This window comes from Benincasa hispida, chromosome 4 (assembly GCF_027475165.1).
Source record: "Benincasa hispida cultivar pf3 chromosome 4, pf3_genome.v1.1, whole genome shotgun sequence".
NCBI lineage: Eukaryota > Viridiplantae > Streptophyta > Magnoliopsida > Cucurbitales > Cucurbitaceae > Benincasa > Benincasa hispida.
This window is the reverse complement of record NC_143481.1, coordinates 68,927,088-68,943,415: the sequence shown is the minus strand read 5'-3', so window position 1 is coordinate 68,943,415 and position 16,328 is coordinate 68,927,088.

Below are 16,328 nucleotides of genomic sequence, written 5' to 3'. Positions count from 1 at the left end.
CACACTACTTGAAGAACCTTTCTTCCAACCGAAATTTACTCTAAAATTTTTATAGAATGTCTACCTCAAATTCACTTCAATCTTCTTTATTTATTACAGGTGAACATGCAAAGAAGAATGCTGCATGAGTTGCAGCTCATGCTTAGATTAAATGAAGATGAGGAAATTGGGTTTGTGTGAGCATGAAGAAGATGGGTAATGGAAAAACTTAATTTTCCATTTTGTGCATGATTTTCAATTTTCAACTTTTCTCAAAATCAAAATCGATTTAAAAATTCAAATTTAATTTTAAAACTGAAAATTTAATTTTATAAAATTAATTTCATAAATTAATTTTTAAAAAATATTAATTAATTTAATATCAAATACTAAATTAATTTTGCACAAAACCATTTTCATATATTTAAATCATATGTAAATATATATTCTTCTATTTCGTTTAATTTAATTTGAACGTTTCAAATTAACTTATCAAGCTACACTAAAGCTTATCCGTTTACGAGCTAGTAAAGGGACCTCGCGGACCTACAGATCATGAGCTCCAACGATATGAGATTAATCGGCTAAACTCATTAGACCGATCTAACCCCCATTCGTTAACTAATGGGTCAATCCACTATAGCCCATAGTTGAATTTCCCTCACTGTAGATATATTATGTCCACTTTATATAACCATAATCATTAAGTCGATCTTTCACAGGTTGTTCGTAATCACAGCTGGGTCAATATAACCGTTTTACCCTTGTGAATACAACTTGTTCCTTAAGTTCCCACTGACTCTCTAATGAACAATTTTGATTCATAACACCTATGAGTCAAGTCTTTTCTCTATCATGAGAAGGTGGGACCCCAATTGTTCAAGACCTAGAATTAGTATTTAAGAGAACAACCCATCTGCTAACCCTAAATCGGGTATGAGTGAATTCCATTTTGCAGGGCTATGTCCCTAGCTATTCATCCGGTGTTATCCCCAAAATGAGAGGCTTATTGAGTAGTGTTGTTGGACTACTCTCACCGTTTACAGATTAAAGGATAATCCCAAACAAGAGTTCATAGCTAGCTCAAGATTAAGATCGAGTTAACCTAGGTTACTTAATAAATGAAATAGTCAATTTTAACAGTAAATGATCGTTATAAAGAGAAATGACTATTTTTGTGGTCCAGTCTATATGCAAACTCATTGCACAGAATGCCCCCACTCACATGTCTCAACATGAACAATCTGTGGATCACATCATTTGTAGTACTTTACAACTTTTTGTAACAACTACAAAGTGGGCCACATCCAATAGTGTTACTAGGATGAGATACCCAATTTCATCCATATACTTATTAGACCATTTAGGCTATATACTGTTAACTTGATCCCGTTTATGTCACTACATAAAGTTACAATATTCAGACTATAGTCATAGATATGTTTATTGGATTTTCATAATAGAATGCAAAAACAACGATTTATTATTATTGATAAATAGAATGTTTAACACGAATTGCGAGTTCTAGGAAATTCCCAACAATCTCCCATTTGTACTAAAACTCAGTGGGAACAAATATATACAATATGATGTTGAGAATCATAAAAAAAAAAAAAAGGAAAATACAATGAACTAGGGCATCTCTAATACCATAGATATTCTCCTACTTGCCCTAGATTACACTATCCAGAGTCCTAGTCCAACTAGGTAGCCCTCGAACACCTTAGCCGAGAGGGCCTTTGTGAATGGATTAGTAAGGTTGTCTTCAGAGGCAATCATTTTTACGATCACATCTCCTCTATACACTATCTCTCGGATGAGATGGTACTTTCTTTTAATGTGTTTTCCACGTTTGTGACTCCTGGGTTCTTTCGAGTTGGCAATACACCACTATTGTCACAATATAGTGTGATAGGCAGGTGCATATCTGAAAGTACTTCCAAATCAGCCAAGAATTTGCGTAGCCATACTGCTTCTTCAGCCAGCTTCACATGCAGCCACGTATTCTGCTTCCATTGTGGAGTCAGCAATACAATTTTGCTTAATGCTTCTCCAAACTATAGCTCCCCCGTTAAGAGTGAATACTGATCTTGAAGTAGATTTCCTAAATCTACATCAGTCTTAAAATTAGAATTAGTGTATCCTATAAGGATCAAATCCTTAGATCCATACAAAAGCATATAGTCCCTCGTTCTCCTTAGATACTTAAGGATGTTTTTTACAGCAGTCCAATGACTGTGTCCTGGATTGGATTGGAACCTGCTGACGATTCCAACTGCAAAGCATATGTTAGGGCGTGTATACAACATGGAATATATCAAACTCCCAACTGCAGATGCGTATGGAATTCTTGTCATTCCTCAACCTCTTGAGATGTCTTAGGACACTGTTCCTTCGACAAATGAATTCCATGTCTAAAAGGTAACATACCTTTCTTGGAATTTTGCATATTATACCTTGACAATATCTTGTCAATATAAGATACTTGAGATAGTGCTAATATTCTATTCTTTCGATTCCGAAAGATTTGTATTCCTAAAATATATTGAGCATCACCCAAATCTTTCATTTGGAACTGTGTTGCTAACCATCTCTTTATGTCAACAAGAAAACTTGTCTCATTCCCATTGAGTAAGATATCATCAACATAAAGAACTAAGAATGCTACATTTTTGTTGACTATCTTCTTGTACACACAAGGTTCGTCAACATTCTGTTCAAAGCCATAAGATTTGATCGCAGTGTCAAACCTTATATTTCAGGATCTGGACGCTTGTTTCAATCCATAAATGGATCGATTAAGCTTACAGACTTTCTGTTCCTGTCCTTTTTCGATGAATACTTCTGGTTGAGACATAAAAATACTTTCATCAAGATAGCCATTCAGAAAAGCTATCTTGACATCCATTTGCCATATCTCATAGTCATAATATGTGGCAATGGCAAGAAGTATTCTTATTGATTTTATCATTGCAATAGGAGAAAAAGTTTCTTCATAATCAACTTCTTCTCTTTGGGTAAAACCTTTTGCCACGAGACTGGCTTTATAGGTTTGCATCTTGCCAGTTTGATCTCGTTTTCTCTTGTAGATCCATTTACAACCTATAGGCGTAATCCCATGTAGTTGATCTACAAGTTCCCAGACAAAGTTGAAGTACATAGACTTCATTTCATCGTCCATGGCTTTTAATGTGACCAAGCCTAAGGTGCCAAAGATAGGCGTTAGGAGAAATTTTCCGCTTCTTATTATGAGTCTCAGTCGTTTTAAACATCTCTATATTTAAAATGGCTCTTGTTACAGTTGGTTTTAATATGTATAAGTTATTTTCAAGTCTTGCAGAACAAATATGAACACCTCTTGAATAAACAAACACTTCATTACATTCAAAAGATACACTGTACATATTTTCTAGCAGACAGGAAATAGAGATCGGATTTCTTTTCATCTTAGGTACATAGAATACATTCTTAAGTAAGATAAAAGAATCTCCAAAAAAACAATTTTACATCTCCCACTGCTTTAGCTGAAATAACTTTACCCCGTTCCCACCTTGAAAGTCATCTCAAGTTCAGAAAGTCTTCTCCAAGAATTAGTTTTCTGTAGAAAAGTATAAACATGATTAGCGGCGCTTAAATCCAATATCCAGGTAAGGTGAAAATTCTCCACTAGAGATGTTTCAACAACTAGTAAATCAAATTTACCTTGTTTAGCCTTTTCTGCTTTCTTCTCAGCCAAATACTTTGGGCAGTGTTATTTCCAGTGCCCAGCTTCTCCACAATGGAAACATTTTCCTTTGGGAGTTTTGTTTTTGTTTTTCTTTGTAGTGGCTTTCTTTTGCCCTTTTCTTTTCTTCTTCATTTGTATGGTTTTGTCCTTAGAAGAAGAAGAACCAGGCTTCTTATCATCAGTGGGTTTAGTTCCTAACGTAGACCCCTTATTAAACTTCTTTGGTTTCGAAATAACGTTTACTTCTTTTTCCTTCAGTTTCATCATTGATTAATAAGTCTGTAATTCATTCAACATCGTCGTCAAGTTATAAGTGATTTTGATCATAACAACGATTGTTTTGAACGGTAGATAACTCTCTGGGAGAGATTCTAGTATCATGCTAACTTGACTCATCTCATCTATCATCACCCCATGAGCCTCTGCAACATTAAAATGAACCATCATATCAAGAACGTGTTCTCTTACATTGGTTCCATCTTTCATGTGCGTAACATAGACATATTTAATGGCTTCATGTCTGACCAAAGATGACGATTACCCGAACATATCCTGTAATGATTCCATTATCTCACGAGCAGTGGGCATGACCTCTTGCTTCTTGTTCAGTACATCAGATATACTCGCTAAGATATAGGCCTGGTCTTTCTTGTTCGCCCTCGCCCACCTATCATAGATGTCTCGAACATTTCGGGTGGTTGTTGAACTAGGAACTGGAGGACACTCTTCCGACAATACAAACCTCAGATTGTTTACAACTAATATCGTATTAATGTTTGCTTTTCAGTTTGAATAACCCTCTCCATTAAATTTATCATAAGCAAGCAATTGTATGATTAAGTTCGACATTGCTGAAACATTTTAAACAAACTTTATTAAATATGCATCTAAATCCATTTTTAGCAAAAATAATAAAGTACCTAATAAATCTCTATTTATTTGCAACGATACTTTAGTGATTTAGAACAATTGCTACCGAGGGGCAGTCAAGAATTCCTTCACAAAAGCAAGACAATTCTTGACCAAATACTATTTCTAGAATAACTCATATTCCAATAGTTTTTTTGTTTATAATTTTCGGTTAAGATTTTTACTAACAATTAGTAATTCTTGTAAGTGTGACCCGCCATTTTCAGATCTTATAAAACCATATGAATATGCCTCCAAAATAGAAGACAATACCCAAGACGGAACTATAAGACCCTATTCATTTTATTAAAGCCTAGGTTGTTCCGAATCCTATGTTACAACCCTCGAAGGGGATCGTCGCGGTTAACGACTAGCTAATGCCGCCTTAAAATGACAGCAGGCATAACATAGGAATCTCACGGTTCAAACTAATGGAATAGACCGTAGAAAAATGTTGACACATTTCCTTCACCCACTTACTATGAACTACCTCCCTCATTCACCTTGTTATTGACCCATGCAAACATTTTCCAAATGGAGCAGTCGCGGTAAAAGCTACACGAAGCTGAGCATGGATCTCACGGTGTGAACTCTTGAGGACGTGAGAGCTAATAACTATATATCAAATATATTGTTAATCTTCCACTGAAGTGTTCTAAATGTTTGGGTATTTTGCTTAGGTATATCGGCTAATTTTAACAACCTAAGTTTAAGTGGTTTATCCAAGTATAATGCTTATAATTGGATTTAACCTACAATGTCTAAGTGATAAACCATTTTATTACCTCACATCACTCACACAAGCTCATAAAATCAGTTAACAATGCTCAATCTTTCAGTCATAATCCCCAGGTAGGAGGTGTTCCGTAAACCGTCAACTTAAGTACCCTCAGCCTTAGACAGGTTTATGAATCGATATGAGTTTGTAATCGAATTTTACAAGGAAACAATCTATTTTAACGATTAAAACTAGTTGTTAAATTAAGTGAGCATGCAACTGTTCTTTGTTATGGATTTTAAACATCTAACCCAATTTCATAATAGCTTACAAAATTTTAGACATGCTAAACATCCACAACATTTAAATAAAGGCATTCAATATCTAATATAACCATTATATTAAATATAACCCTAACATGCATACTATATATTATAACATTTATAACATACTTTCAATGCATGTAACAATTAAATATGGTGGGGTTTAAAATCTACATGGCATATTATATGCATATACATGAATCATTTAATTATTACAAAAATCACATGCATAAACAATTAAATACTAACTGATATGATTTTAGTTTTGGCATAAACAAGCAAACAGATGCCTAACTATTACAAATAGCTTCAAAACCATCTTTGAACTGCTCGAACCACTCCAAACCAAACCCAAGCATCTTGAACTGGATTGGATAAGTTTGAATCAGACCAACAAAGTCTAAACTGAACCAGCCAAAAAACCCTTTGAGGTTGAACCAGATTGGAGCTCGAGAAAAACCGGTCAAACCAGCTGCTCTCGGTCCAAGCTCAAACTCTTGCTAAGGCCGATGGTGTAACATTGAAGGCTATCGTCTAACACCATCGCCTTGTGTTGAGAAGAGGTACACGATCACTTAGTGTCTTCTATCTATCGCATAATTCTATCGTGAGCTACACCATCGCATAATGTTTCATGTTATCATTTAGTGTCCGCCGCAACTACACGATCGCTTCGTTCCATTGCATAGAACGTCATCGCGTCATTGAGTGCCGCAGCTACACGATTGCTTAGTTCCACTGCATAGAACTTCATCGCATCATTTAGCTCGCGCTGCAGCTACACGATCGTGTAGTGCCATCGTATAGTAGTCCCAACGCATCGTTTAGTTCCCACGCAAAGCTACACGATCGCGTAGTGCTATCATATAGCATTTCAACGCATCGTTTAGCTCTCGTAGGTACACGATCATCTAGCATCCAACATCACAACGACCAGCACCCATTGCTATATGATCGTCTAGGTTTTCTTCACATCGTGTAATGCCTGGAACTAGATGATCATTTAGCAACTAAACCTCAACAACGATTTTGAGTAGAAGTTGAAAAACTGGAAAAACAACTCAGCCTCCTTCACTTGTTTTAATTACAGCTTAATTTCAATTCTAATGGCTCCAAATAAATTACAAACACTTGATAACACACATAAGCTCATGAAATAAGAGCCAATTACAAATTTAATTTAGAAATTAACGAGAAATAAAATGCCAAAACTCAGAAAACCATATCAGTGCATCAGTTTCATATTTCTCATGAAAAACACCCACCACACCAAAGTTAAACCGAATTGAATGCTTATATGATGCTCTGATACCAATTGTAAGAGTGTATTAACATGCAGTGGAAGTAACAAGGATCAATAAGCATTCAAATTCACTAATTTTGGTAGAAACTAAAGCATGCTCGTCTAAAATAAGATGGTTTGTGATCATACCTTTGTAGAACTCTTCAAGATCTCGATCAATCCTCGATCAATCAACAGTAGTCTTCTCCAAAGAACACCGTGAACCACCTCAAGATCTTCCTCAATATCCTCTTGGAGCTTTAGAACAAGTTGTGGGACTCAAGAATAGCTTGAAGCAATGAAAACACAAGGAGAAGCTCACAACAACACACTACTTGAAGAAACTTTCTTCCAACCGAAATTTTCTCTAAAATTTCTATAGAATGCATGCCTCAAATTTACTCCAATCTTCTTTATTTATACCTCGATCTTCTTTATTTATTGCAGGTGAACATGCAAAGAAGAATGTTGCATGAGCTGCAGCTCATGTTTGGAGTAAATGAAGATGAGGAAATGGGGTTTGTGTGAGCATGAAGAAGATGGGTAATGGGAAAACTTAATTTTCCATTTTGTGCATGATTTTCAATTTTTCAACTTTTCTCAAAATCAAAACCGATTTCAAAATTCAATTTTGATTTTAAAACTGAAAATTTAATTTTATAAAATTAATTTCATAAATTACCTTTTTAAAAAATACTAATTAATTTAATATCAAATATTAAATTAATATTTGCACAAAACCATCTTCATATATATAAATCATATTTAAATATATATTCTCTTATGCCGTTTAATTTTAATTTGAACGTTTCAAATTAACTTATCAAGCTACTCTAAAGCTTATCCATTTACGAGCTAGTAAAGGGACCTCGCGGATCTACAATTCATGGGCTCCAACGATCCGAGATGAATCGGCTAAACTCATTAGACCGATCTAACCCCCATTCATTAACTACTGGGTCACTCCACTATAGCTCATAGTTGAACTCCCCTCACTATAAATATATTATGTCCACTTTATATAACCATAATTAGTAAGTAGATTTTTCACAGGGTTCGTAATCACAGCTAGGTCAATATAACCGTTTTACTCCTGTGAATACATATTGTTCATTAAGTTCCCACTGATCCTCTAATGAACAATTCTGATTCATAACACCTATGAATCAAGTTCTTTCTCTATCATGAGAAGGCGGGCCCCCGATTGTTCAAGACCTGGAATCAGTACTTAAGAGAACAATCTATCTGCTAACCCTAAATCGGGTAGGAGTGAGTTCCATCTTGCAGGGCTATGTCCCCAGATATTCATCCGATCTTATCCCCAAAATGGGAGGCTTATTGAGTAGTGTTGTTGGACTATTCTCACCGTTTGTAGATCAAAGGATAATCCCGAACAAACAGGAGTTCATAGCTAGCTCGGATTAAGATCGAGTTAACCTAGGTTACTTAATAAATGAAATAGTCAGTTTTAACAGTAAACGGTCGTTATAAAGAAAAGTGACTATTTTCGTGGTCTAGTCTATATGCAAACTCATTGCATAGGATGCCTCCACTCACATGTCTCAACATGAACGATCTGTGGATCACATCATTTGTAGCACTTTACAACTTCTTGTAACAACTACAAAGTGGACTGCATCCAATAGTATTACCAGGATGAGATACTCAATTTCATCCATATACTTATTAGACCATTTAGGCTATATACTATTAACTTGATCTTGTTTATGTCACTACATAAAGTTACAGTATTCATACTATAGCCATGGATATGTTTATTGGATTTTCATAATAGAATGCAAAATCAATATTTATTATTATTGATAAATAGAATGTTTAACACGAGCGACGAGTTAGAGGACATTCCCAACACATGATAGGCCTCACGAGAGACTAAACGATAGTGCGAGATTTACTAAACGATCGTGTAAGCAATCAAGCGAGAGACTGCTCTAACGAGATTTATTAAAATATTATGTAAACAATGTAGCAAGAGACTAAGCGATCTTGTAAACGATTGAACGAGAGACTAAATGATCGGCTAGATGATTCTCACAAGAGCGAGATTTACTAAACGATAAAGTACTTTCAGTTTATGTGATAGACAAAACCTTTCTCCCACTTACTTAATCGTGTAGTTCGATCATTTTCTTCCTCCTTCCCTCTACCAAATTCACACAGAGTCCACACCTCCTGGATTCTCACTTCGAGAATACCAAGGTTGCTGAGTGGTAGTGTCAAAGGGTTCTTGAACGAGTCACTCGTGATGAAGTTTCAAAGCATGGAGATGCATTTTACTTCGAGGAAGAAGAAGACCAAGAGTTGGCCAGATCATGTAAATGGTGGGGGTAAACGATCGTTGAGTATGGGATACTCGTTGCATGGTACACGCGTGCACTAAACGATTGTGTAGGCCAGCATGCTTCATTGCATAGCCACTGGCTACACGATCGCTCGGTAAGTGTTACTTATCACTTGCTCTTTGATCGTGTAGACGATAATGCTTCATAGCATTGTAGTCGTCTACTCGATCGTTTAGGCTTGCGTTTAAACTTGGTGCACTGCATGATCGAGTGGCCTTCATGCTTCATCGCATAGTCAAAGGAACTCGATCAATGCTACAAGATCGTGATTACTCAACCAACTTTGCTAGAAGATCACAAAGAAGGCTTCGCCCGGGTGATTCAAGACTCGGTTCGCTTGTTGAACCATTTTACTCGATTGTTTAATGTAATGATAGATTTATTTTTGGTTTTATGAGGATATTCATCCCTGTCCATTAATTTTGTTGAATGTACATGAGATGTATGTTTTTATTATATGTCATATAATATGCCATATACTTTAAATCCCACCATAGGTTATGCATTGGTCATGCATTATGTCTATATTGTAAGAGTTATGATATAGTAGCTTGCATGATTAAATTACATAAGAGCATGCTCATGCATCATATAATATAAGAGTTATATTTATGCATGCATTAAGCATATTCATGCATCATCTTTATATTATAAGTGTTATAGTATAAGGGTGTATGGAAGCATATATGCTTAGTTCATTACTTCTTTATATAAGAGTTATATATAGTAATGAATGGACAATGCATGAAACATGACACATAAGTTCAATTCATTACTTCTTTGTAGCTAGTCTAGCTTAGCAATGTGGATGATTTTGGTTGTTTCATTTTATAAGTGTTATAATGAAAATTAGAACTAAAATCAAAAGAAAGACATGCATGCAAACTTAGGCTTGAATCATGTTTTAAAAGAGTTTTAAAATTTGATGGAGATATACCTAAGATCACGGTTCTAATGAGATTATAAACCTAAGGTCTAATATTTTAATCAATTTAATAGGATTAAATTGATTAATAAAAGGTTAAATATGTACCAAATTTATCTCTTTTGTCTAAGGCGGGTTCTGTCTAGGCTGGGGTACTTAAGCTGACAAAAACGGAACACTCCTACCTGGGAACCTTACCTGAAAAGGTGAATTAGATAGATTGTTTGCATGCATGCAAATTTGATGATAGTCCGTTAAAGTGTTTAATAGAACTTGATTTGAACTTGTTTAATTATCAAAAGTAGGGGTTGTTTTTGAGCAAATTAAACTCACACTTAGACAAAATTAGTAGCCGGATTGTCTAAGTTAATGAATCCCTAGGTAGAACATTCAGTGAGAGGTACTTGGTGTATATGATACTTCACTTAAACCTCTTTATTTTTCTCCCTAATGTTCACACTGTGAGATCTATCCTCGACCTTGAGGCACCCTAGGAGTGTCCCCCTAAAGGATGACATTGGTAGGTCAATACCAAGGTGAATGAAGAGAATGTTCATAGTAAGTGGGAGCGGGATATGTGACAACATATCCCACGTTCTCTCTCATTAGGTTGGATAACATTTTGTGCATCGCCTCGAGGCATTCTAGGAGTGTTCCCCTAATGGATGGCAGTTTTGCATAACTCTTTATCTGATCTCCTGTATAAGACAAGATCACTTTATTCTCTTGTCCTAATCTGCTTTTTCCTTACGGTGGGTGCATTAGGGCAGAACTGGGCCTAAAATCAGGGGTTACACTTACACGAAATTGTTAAAGGTTAACAGTTTCGGACCGAAAAATGGTGACTATTAAAGTTAGGTATAAGAGTTGTTTCTGTCTAATGGTTGAGAATGTCTCATCCCAGTGAAGGGGCACTTGATCACCCCATCGGTGACTTTTGTCTTGCCTCTCTGAGGCATCATTGCAAAATAGATATATTTTCACTTAGGGTACATAGGAACTATTTTGCTAAAACTAAAATTGGTATTAAAAGTGGTATTTCATAGACTTATTCAGTTTGTTCATGTTTTTTAGCAACATTAAAATGGCTACAACCACATTAGCTCTATTAAGTGTCGACACATTGACTGGTGAAAAACTACGCTAGTTGGAAAAACACGATAAATACAATACTTATCATCGATGACCTAAGGTTCATCCTCGGAGGAGTGTCCTCCTATTCTGACTCAAACTGCCACTCAAAATGTTCGAGAGGCATATGAGAGATGGACACGGGCAAACGAGAAGGCCCGAGCTTACATCTTGGCCAGTTTGAATGATGTTTTGGCCAAGTAGCATGAGCCTATGGTCTCTGTGCATGAGATCATAGAGTCCCTACGGGGAATGTTCAGATAACCGTCTAGACAGCTCAAGCAGCTCTGAAATGCATCTTTAACTCTAAAATGGAGGAGGGTACATCTGTTCGAGAACACGTTCTGAACATGATGTTTCACTTCAATGTGGTGGAGATAAATGGGTCCCGCATCGATGAGGGCTGCCAGGTTAGCATAATTCTGCACTTGTTGCCAGAAAGCTTCCTGCACTTTATCAGCAATGTTGTGCTGAACAAAGTTGATTATACCCTTACAACTCTCCTCAACAAGTTGCAGACATTTTATTCATTGCTGAAAAGCAAGGAGAAGAAGGTTGGTAAGGAAAATATTGCTTCATGTTCAAAGAAGTTCCATCAAGGTTTGACCCCAAGAACTAAGTCTGCATCTTCTACTTCTAACACTACCAAGTGGAAGAAGAAGAAGAGTGGTAAGGGGAAAGAGAAGACACCTGCTAACCCACAACCTGCCGCACAGCGGGGTAGACGACCAATGCTGGTAGAGAAAGGAAAATGTTTCCATTGCAACCAGGATGGGCACTGGAAGCAAAATTGTCCTCGCTGGTTAAAGGAGAAGCAGAAGGCTAAGGCCAAGGCAAAACAAGGTAAATATGATTTACTAGTTTTGGAAACTTGTTTAGTAGAGAATGATGATTTTGCCTGGATTATTGACTTTGGGACCACTAATCATGTTTATTCTTCTTTTCAGGGGATTAGATCCTGACAGCAGCTTCAGGCTGGTGAGATGACGATGCGAGTAGGTACCGGGCACGTCATCTCAGCTGTGGTAGTGGGAAGACTCTAATTGACTTTACAGAATAAATTTATCATTTTGAATGATGTTTATGTTGTTCCCGAGTTAAAGCGAAACTTAATTTCTGTAAAGTGTCTGATTGAATGTAAATATACTCTCAACTTTTCGATGAATAAAGTGTTTATTCTGAAAGATGGTGTTGAGATTTGTTCAGCAAAACTGGAAAATAATTTATATGTGCTAAGGCCGTTAGCAACAAATTCCCTCCATAACATAGAGATATTTAAAACTGTTGTAACTCAAAATAAACGACTTAAGGTTTCTCCTAAAGAAAATGCCCAACTTTGGCACCTTCGATTAGGGCACATTAATCTCAATATGTTTATTTGATGCAATGAACGTCAGAATCCTTTGAAAAGTTTGAAGAGTTCAAGGTTGAAGTTGAAAACGCATTGGATAAACGGATTAAAACACTTCAATTAGATCGAGGTGGAGAGTTTTTGGATTTTGAGTTCCAGAACTATATGATAGAACATGGTATCATTTCCCAACTCTCAGTTCCTGGTACACCTCAGTAGAATGGTGTATCGGAGAGGAGAAATAGAACCTTGTTTAACATGGTTCAGTCAATGATGAGTTACGCTTCCTTATGGGACTCGTTTTGGGGTTTTGCTGTGGAGACTACAGCTTATATCCTCAACTGTGTTTCTTCCAAGAGTGATACTAGAACACCTTTGGAGTTGTGGAACGGGTGTAAAGCTAGTTTGCGTCACTTCTGCATCTGGGGTTGCCCAACACATGTCCTTGAGGCTAATCCTAAGAAACTGGAACCACGTTCGAGGTTGTGCCTATTTATAGGCTACCCCAAATGTATACGAGGGGGTTACTTTTATGATCCTAAGGAAAACAAGGTGTTTGTGTCAACAAACGCTACCTTCCTAGAGGAGGATTATATGAGGGAGCACAATCCACGTTGTAAAATGGTGTTTCGTGAACTTTCCAACGAAACTACTGAAACTTTAACAAGAGTTGTTAAAGAGCCTATTACATCAGCAAGAGTTGTTGATGGAAGTTCATCTAGTAGGTCAAATCCACCGCAAGAGTTGAGGGAACCTCGACGTAGTGGGAAGGTCGCGAACCCACCTATTTGCTATATGGGTTTCGCTAAAATTCTGACTATAGTAGCCGATGGCGAGGTTAAGAATCTGTTGTCTTATCAGAAGGTAAGCGGGTCGTATCTGTAGTGTGATAGCACTGGAAATGTGCTATCTTTTATTGCTTAATTCAGGGTCCATAAGCTATTTAATGTTTTTTAATTGATTATTTTGTAGAAATCAAGTGCACAAGCGATCAAGTTAAGTGTTCAGGTAAAAAAGACGCTAAGATGCCCAAGATAGCACCAAATCGAACAAATTAAGGAAGGAAGCCATAGAAACAACGTCCTCAGCCCCGTCGGAGTGTCGCAACACTCGATTTGAGCATTGCGTGATGCTGAAAGACAGTAGCAACTATTCTGGGGAGAGGCAGGGCAGCGTCGCAATGCCATCCATAGAGTCGCGACGCTACAACGCAAAGCAGACTTCCAAGACTGTAGGGCAGCGTCGCGATGCCATCCATAGCATCGGGATGCTACGATTTGAAGCGGAACATCGTCTAAAGCACGTAGGGCAGTGTCATGATGCTCTATGTAGCGTCGAGCGCTGATGCCTTGATTTTTATAAATAGACCACTTAGGCCTAGGACAGAAGAGACGAAAAAATCCCTTCTTCTTCAAACATTGAGCGTCGCCAACTCTCTTCTAGTTCTTTTTTTGTACTTTTTCTTTTAGTTTCTTGTAATAAGTTCTTCCACTTTTCCAATCTTGTTGATTTTTGACATGTTCCATGGCTAAAGGGTAAGAACTTAGCTTGGGTTAGTTAGTTTAATTTCATTCCCATGTAATTCTTTAGACTCGATTTGTGATTCTGTGACTTTATGGAATTTATCTTGAGTAAATTTTAAGTTTTCGTGTATGGGATAATCTGACAAATTAGCTATGCACGTTTAATTGATTGCTTTGATTGGCCTTAATTTGTAATCGTTAGGTAGTCATCACTTAGAAGCAAAAGTTAAGTCAGTTTGTTGTGTTAATTAGGGATTCCAATTAACAAGCATTTACCTTCTAACTTAGACAAATTTCACTCAATTAATCGATTAGATGATAGAAACCAATTAATTAGCTTAGTTTCGCCCTGAAGCTTAAAGCCTGTTAGTTAATTGATTGGTTGAGGATCTTCGCTCTTCTTTTAATTAACTTGATTTTATGAACTACCAATTAGAATTCTAATCGAGTAGGCTAAGTTTTTAGTTCAATTAATCTCACACAATTTTGAGTAGTCTATGATAAAAGTATTGAGGAATGAATTAAATTACAATTGCCCAAGCTAAGTGTTCGTTTTATTGATAATTTTCACAATTGTTACATTGCACTTCTTTTTGTTTTCAAATTTGTTTTTAACAATTTTCACAAACCCTCTGGTTACTTTCTACAAGTTCCAACTTTTTTTAGGAATCCATATTAGGCTCTCTGTGGTTCGACCCCGGACTTGCTACTTGCACTATTAGTTGGTAAAAAGGGCTTGTGTTGGAAGGTACCAGCACGTAGTGGAAGCGACGAGGATCGATAAGCACTTTAATACATTAATTTTGGCAGAAAAGAAAACATGCTCAAATAGAATTTAATGGGTTTCAAGACATACCTTTGAAGAACCGATGAAATCTTGATTTCCAACTGCAAAATCCTCCAAATCTTTGTGCAGATCACCACAAGATCTTTCCCACTATTCTCTTGTTGCTCTAGATTGAGTTGTGGGACTCAAAATAAGCTGGAATCAAAGGGAATTTGGAGAATGCTCACTACAGCAACCCAAATGAGGAGCACCTTCTTTTACCCGAATTTTTAGATAAATTCAATCGGTTGCATCACTTCAACTTCACTCCAATCTCTTCAATATATTGCAGACTATCATGCAAAGAGATTTGCTGAATGGGATGCAGCTCATGCTTAGAGTAAATGAAGGTTGAAGATAATGGGTTCTTTGTGAGCAACTTTGAAGATGAAGCTGAAAAACCATTTTTCCTTTTTGTGTAATTTTCTATTTCCAAAATCCAATGAATGTAAAATGATATTTTATTTCTAAAATAAAAATTTATTAATCTTACAAATTAATTTCATAAATTAATTTTCTAATAAAATTAATAAATAATTATTTAAACAATTTAAATAATTCTAATTAATTCAATATCCAATATTAAATTAATTTTTACACAAATTCATCTTCATATATTTAAATCATATTTAAATCTATGTTCTCCAATTCCATTTGATTCTAATTTGAACGTTTCAAACTAACTTATCACGCTACTCTAGAGCTAATCCATTTTGAGTTAGTAGGGAGACCTCGTGGACCCACAGATCATGGGCTCCAACAATCCGAGATTAATCGGCTAAACTCATTAGACCGATCTAACCCTCATTCGTTAACTAATGAGTCACTCCACTAAAGCCCATAGTTGAACTCCCATCACTGTAGATATGTTGTGTCCACTAGATATAACCATCATTAGTAAATCAACCCTTCACAGGTTGTTCGTAATAACGGTTGGGTTGAATCTTTGTTTTACCCCTCTTATTCCTTAAGTCCCCACTGATCCCCTAATGAACAATTGTTTTATGATCCAATTAACAAAACTGAGTTCCTCCCAGGCCAATGAGAGGACAGGGTCCCTTGTTCAAGACCTAGAATCAGCACTTAAGAGAACAACCTCTCTACTATCCCTAAAGCAGGTAGGAGAAATTGGAGTGAAGCTACCGCAAGGAGTCTTTCACGTAGGAGATTGATCTCAACTGCTTAGGTCAAGAGACTCGTTGTCCCGACCATTGGAGCTTCCAACATTTGTTGGCCACATGTTGGTTGACATGCTCCTAAGACTGCTTTTA